Below are 6,445 nucleotides of genomic sequence, written 5' to 3' on the forward strand. Positions count from 1 at the left end.
GCTGGTTCAGGTAGGGAAATTAACATATGTATTAATCCTTGCTGCTTGCACTGTTTTTGGTACTGCCTCTGCTCATCTTGTTGAAACCATGTTGCAAAGTGGGTTTCAGTTTGAAACCATGTTCCGGCTGACAGTTTTTTGCATGCCTGGTGCTTCGGCTTGCCGGCCCGAGCACCTAGGATCGCTCATCGCTAAGCGTCGCAAAATGGAAGTTGCAGCAAGTAGTTTTCCCGCTGTAGTACTTTTGAACAGCTGAGTCAGCAAATCTGCAAAGGATGTAGTAAATGCAACAAAAATACTTCAACAAACAAGTGTATATGTTCTGTGTGTCAAGTTCCGGTGTTGCCTTTTTTCTTCTTCTCTCTAAGTAAGCTTGTACGTGCAACGCACGTCAACACTAACACACATTATATTATTATAAACATCTGTTGTTCTAAAATAATGTAGTATGTGCTATTCGTGCAAATGAATGAATGAAAACGTGATCTGTATAATGTGCAAGGATTGCATCTAAGATGGTAAGTACAATATTTTGCAAAATATTCCTAGAGTAACCAGTTAATTATTTCAAGTGCATGATTTCACCATTTACACAAAACGAAGTGATAATTTGGATAGTTTACACAATATGTACCAAAAAACATTCCCACAACAATGTGTGGGGATTCATCTAGTTTAACTAAAATCAACAACCATTTCTTTTAGTCAGAAAGGTGCTTCGTCTCTGCACTTGAAAACCTTCATAGCATATGAGATTTAGATAGATACACAAAATGTGTTTGCTCATGTCCTTGCATGTTGGAAACAAGCATCGACAACATTTACACTCTTGTAGAGGAAATAGTGTTTGGGCAATCAACAACCAGTCACATGATCTCCTCTACTTTGGATCCAAAAAGAAAAGGAAGATTGAATGGAACTGAAAATCAGGTAGACATGCTTTCAATTTGTTGGCTAGAATTTGACAAATGCACTTGTGGACTACTCTATCAATTATCTCTCATCTTCTCAAGATTAAGCACTTTAGCTGAGGCGAAGAAACGAAGCAAGACGATGCCATTTTTTAGCATGCTCTTGGTTGTCACCAATGAACCTACAACATCCATCACACCCATTATAAAGATGATACACACAAACACATGCATAAGTATTAGTGTGAAACCTGACCAACTTTGAAAGCATGATCCTCCGTCCCCACTTTATACTGATTCTCACCTTTTCCCCCATTCTTTTAATACACAGTGAGACAAAACTTACATGTGTCCGAGAAAATAACACTTTGAAATGTGACCATCCACATTGTCATCTTTGCTTAGAACTTAAGGTCCTTTGAGTATCAGGTCCAGCTTGCCACAGAAAAAGCTATCTTAAAAATCTCCATAAGTTGTCCAAAAGAAAAAGGAATGATCTCACAAAACAAATGAAGCATTTGTGTTAATTTTTTAGAAGGATACATGCATCTATATGCATCTTATCGATGCCAATTTCAAAAATTGATTTACAGAAGTATCTTTCATGTGTACAAAACGCTGAAGAATTTGAACATGAACAGCCTGATATAGTACAGTAAGAAAAGCGAGCACTAATAATTCACAAAAGTATACTTTCCCTATACACACTCTGTTGCGGGTTAATAAAAAAGGAATATACTCAGCTGTGGGATCGATCTTCAAATTACCTTCAATTGGTTACAACCTAAAGAAGCTAGAACAACTAATCTAGTACCGCTATTGCGTAAAAAATTTAACCATCACCAAGCTAGAACAACCCATCTAGCTTAAGAAACCTACACAACTCACAATTTCATACGCTCATAGTAATCATCCATAGCTAGTAATTCTTCCTTTGCGTACCTGCATTACCACTGAAGTAAACTATAGCTAATAGTTAGAAAGTTAGACCAAATTAGGAATCACCATTACAAAGTATAACCGATTATTGGCACTGCAACATTCTTGAGGCAGAATCTAAAGAAGCACCACCATAGAATTCTCTAATAGCAAGGAATATTTCCATTCTTGGTCAGTGAATCACATACGGATGGCATTAAACCAATTGAAGACCGTAAATAGGTATACCTAAAGCATTCTTTTATTTGCCAGCTCCAATGCTTCCTCAAAGCGCCCGCTGACTGCTGTCCGTCAAATATCAAATGATTGGTCTGCTGCCTGTTGGAGCAGCAATTTCTGCAAAATCGACAGCACCAGATGCAAACATTCCATTGGCCTTTAAATCCAAATTGAAAAAATAAATAGTGAATCAAACCAGCCAAGCAAGGTAGGACAAGCCAAGACGTACAAGGTTCACGGCAAGCTGTGCGCCCGGAATCCATCCAGCTGCCTGAGTGCTTGCTTATGTAGCCGTCCAGAAGGTTTAGACCAATGTCTACGCGGTAAAATTAATCAGTAGCTTGCTTAGCATGCAGTTGTACGTACGTGTGCTGTTCTCGGGAAGATCCAAGCCAAGTGCCTCAAATCCAACATACCCAGGCATATGGAGGGCACGAACTGTCATGGAGGCGCAATCCAACATACCCACGAATTTAGGATTTGTAATGGAGGCGCAATGCATCGAGTCTGCGACAACATACCAAATTTTCCTCTCCTCTAATCCGGCGGCTTGCGAGGTCTCGTTCTGGGTAGGGATAGGGAAGATGAGAAGATGGGAGATGATAAGAGGGGATGGGAGGTGCTGCCGGCACATTCGTCGGTTCTGCGACGGCTTCGGTGGCGGAGGAGGATCAGGCGACAGCGTGGGTCGCGGCCTTGCAGTTAGCGAGCGAGGGGATCCGCTTGAGATCACTTTCCTTCTTTTTTCCTGCCCTCTGCGTGATTGTAGGGATTGCATAGGTGCGGGGCGGAGATTCCCATCCCTCTGCGGTGAAGCATGTTCAGCCAACGTAAAATACTAAATGCACACCGGAGAATAGATTAGATTAAGGCTGGCTATTAGATTAAATTTAGCGGGTCTAATCGTACGGTGACAATTCAGCTGTGTACATCTGCCGTGTGGCTTTAAGAAAGAATTAGTTTGATTTTTTATTAGTAGTAGAGAATCTTTTTCTTTTTTGAGAATTTCTTCTCTCTAATCTGGTAGAATATCTGCTACATTTGCAATGTGCGATTGTAATCTAATTAGCTACTTTTGTTGTTAATTGAGCATTGTTAAAAATTGTACAGTATGCATTAAAAGCACAGGCTGCAGCATTTGGCAGACATTAAACTGGTTGGAAATCTCCACGGCTGATGCAACGAAAATGAAAAAACAAAAAACAACGATTTTTTTTTGTGGCGGATCAAAAAAACAATGAAATAGGAGCGCGAGACCACACATTCCTGATTCGTCACATGGGCTGCGCTCTGTTACATCGGCCATGACCCGCGTCTCCTTCCAGGCTGTCGGCCCAGCCTCTCGCTGTGGACTGAGGCTGCGCTGCGCTGCATGCCTTCTCTACTTAATTAGTCCCACCTCGCTAGTTTAGGCGATCCAGGAGTGCTTTATAAGGCGAGGCGCTGCTCATGGTTGCACGACCTTACTTGAACAGGATCTGTTCTATAGGCTCGTACTGCTGCATCCTTTACTAATAAGGAGGCAAGCACTCATGTCTGGTTGATGCATTCTAACCTTTAGGCCAGACCGTGATTAACGGCTAGGATTCTCCTGATGGGAGTTATCTGATGGCTGTAGAGGATCGTTCTTGATCTAATTTCACACTGGTGCAGGATTCTCCTGATGGGAGTTATCTGATGGCTGTAGAGGATCGTTCTTGATCTAATTTCACACTGGTGCAGGGTGGCTCAGAGGTTGTCTGACAGACTACAATTCTTTTTGTTTTTTGCAACTCCTTTCATCTTGTGGCAAATAAGATGCACACAATTTATTTTTAGCTGCACTAGTACTAGTCACGGCAAAAATATCCAAAGGTAACAGAAGCCAACTGACCACATTCATGATCCATACATTCATCTACACCTGTTCCAGGAGCTCGATCGCTGATAGATATTTGCTTCACGGCTCAAGCTTTTATACAACACCTACCGGTCCATGGATCACATGCTTGGCTTGGTTGGTCGACTTGTCGTCGAGACCGATTAGGAGCCTTCATCCGGCACGACGTGTCACACTGCATCCACGTGTGCAAAGTAATCAAGATTCAGCTTACGATTTTCTTACTACAAGCCCAGTGCATGATCGTCTGAACTTTGCCACTGCTGAGAGTAAGAGTAGCAATGAGGTGTTTCACTACTGAGCTGGGAGAGAAAATAGACGAAGGTAGCGTGGAACTAGTGGCTGAACAAGTATGTTCAGGAAGGAAAATAGGTGCGGAGACTGATTTCTGCAGAACTAATCATCGTACATAGGACCTGAATACCTATTTCTTCACACACAAATGATGACATACATCACTAGTGTTACATCAAGTTGGTAAGCCAAATGCTCTATGGAAGACTAGGTTGAGCTCACCTTTCAACACTTCCCTACAGCTGCAGATTAACCATTTGAAGCATTATTGATTGCTTGCTTAAGAGTTTGAATCCTTATCCACAAAATCATGTCCCAGATTAATGCGCCAGAGCAGTGTTAGGAGTACTTAGCAAACTGTCAGCTGAAACAGAGGTGGTCCCTTGCTTCTACTGTCTTAAGACCACACAGGACACATGAGTTCTTTCCTATGCCACATGGCGCTTGTATTCAGTCTGTCTGTTAACTAAAACGAGTAGTAGCCAGATAAATAAATTTGACGGGAACACTGAATCTTTGATTTTGAGAAGGAACTCTGCACCATTGACTTGGAGAAAACACTAGGTGGCTTGCCTACTGAAGTAGTAGAATATTGAGGAAGGAAAATGTGTGTTAAGAGTCCCAGTAGAGTAGTGTTACATGAATGGCACATGGTCCTTATTTTTGGCGCCACGAGACTTGCATCCCTTGCTCTTCTGCTGTATGACTGTTTCGAGCTTATAATCAAAGAGGCAGTCCCACTGATTGCGATTAGTAGAGGTCTCTCGAGTGACAGCTCATCAAATGGCACCAGTGGTCTAGTGGTAGAATAGTACCCTGCCACGGTACAGACCCGGGTTCGATTCCCGGCTGGTGCATTCTGTTTTCTTTTTTTTCCTTAAAAGGAAGATCTTGTCAACAGGGAAAATAGTTTGGACCATGCAACGAGGAACCACGGTCCTCTCACGGCTCAGTCTTAGATTTTGTGGAAGATAGACAGCAGGTCTGACTCTCTCCTCCGCGGTGTTGAACAAAGCCTGCAGTCTGTCGAGCACGGGGATGATCACGATTCATACAGTTTCTGCCTTGTTGATCTCTTATTGGTCATTCAATCGGCTCATAACGTTGCTTTAGCTATGGTGCTTTGGCGGAGTTGGTGTGTCAGGTTGCTTGTCTTTCTGTGTTCAATGGTCTTTCGGCAGCGACAGTGGTCAGCCACGAGCATCGACCATGATGTGTGCATGGGCCATCAAAGACTTTATTATTTCTATTTTAGGGTTTCCGGGTCCTTTCGATGAGTTTTGAGTGTATGTGCTACGTTTCAGTGAATATGTGCTTTTCTTTTTACAAAAAATCCATCCATCCACAGGAACACGCAATCCTGTTGTTTGTCTAAGATCGTTTTGGTATGATTTTTGTAAAATATAATTATAACCACACGATCAATGAACACGCAATCCCCCGTTAATTGTTGGACTGCCGGGTGGGATTAATAATTGCAGAGAGCCAATTAACACGCATAGCATATCACTACAGATTATAAGCTCCTAGGAAACGGAGGCCTGGGAGAGCTCGTGTAAGTTGACCCTGTTTGTTAGGGTCAGATCGTGTCGTGAGGTCCTCAGCGAATGCAACAACCGACGTTTCTTGTGTCGGTCAAAATCAGATGTGTGGGATTGTCCACCGTTCCCACCTCTCTCTCTCTGCACATCCTCCTTTCCCTCCGTCCCATCTTGTGCCACCACCGCCGCCGCCGCCTCTCCATCTCTCTCTACCTCCCGCCCTTCCCCTCCCCATCCACCTTGCTATCTCACCGTCCACACACCGCCCAACACCAAGGCAGCGTGCTCTGTCGCTCCTGCACACGCCACCATCAAGGTCGTGGAGGCAGCCCCGTCGGAGCACCTGGAGTCCGCTTCAGCTCGCTGGCCACAGACTCCGCTCCCTCGCGGCGTCATCTTCCTCTTGCCGCAGCCAGTGCATGTGCGCCGCCACCATCGATATGGCCGAGTGGCAGGCCGCCACGAGCGAGTTGTTCGATAAATCAACGAACGCAATAGGATTGCTGATGAAGATGGCTTCCGGTGATGATTTCCCCCTCTGGCAGGATGCCGGAACAGGATTCCGATTGAGTTTTCATGGATACAGAGGCTTGCGGCGGCGGAACTTCTCATATAGGGTTCTTTTCGAGGGTTTGGGTATTTATAGGAATTTTTGGCATTAA

The 6,445-nt window shown here is 43.8% G+C and overlaps 2 non-coding genes across 2 annotated transcripts; both read left to right on the forward strand.

Moving 5' to 3' along the window:
* The first annotated feature begins 3,526 nt into the window (after positions 1–3,526).
* Positions 3,527–3,753, forward strand: LOC119327179. The gene has a single exon (XR_005158450.1). It is a non-coding gene; the product is annotated as a small nucleolar RNA U3 (small nucleolar RNA).
* Positions 3,754–5,028: 1,275 nt separating this feature from the next.
* On the forward strand, positions 5,029–5,099 carry TRNAG-GCC. The gene has a single exon. It is a non-coding gene; the product is annotated as a tRNA-Gly (tRNA).
* Positions 5,100–6,445: the final 1,346 nt, after the last annotated feature.

This window comes from Triticum dicoccoides, chromosome 6B (genome assembly GCF_002162155.2).
Source record: "Triticum dicoccoides isolate Atlit2015 ecotype Zavitan chromosome 6B, WEW_v2.0, whole genome shotgun sequence".
Taxonomy (NCBI): Eukaryota; Viridiplantae; Streptophyta; class Magnoliopsida; order Poales; family Poaceae; genus Triticum; species Triticum dicoccoides.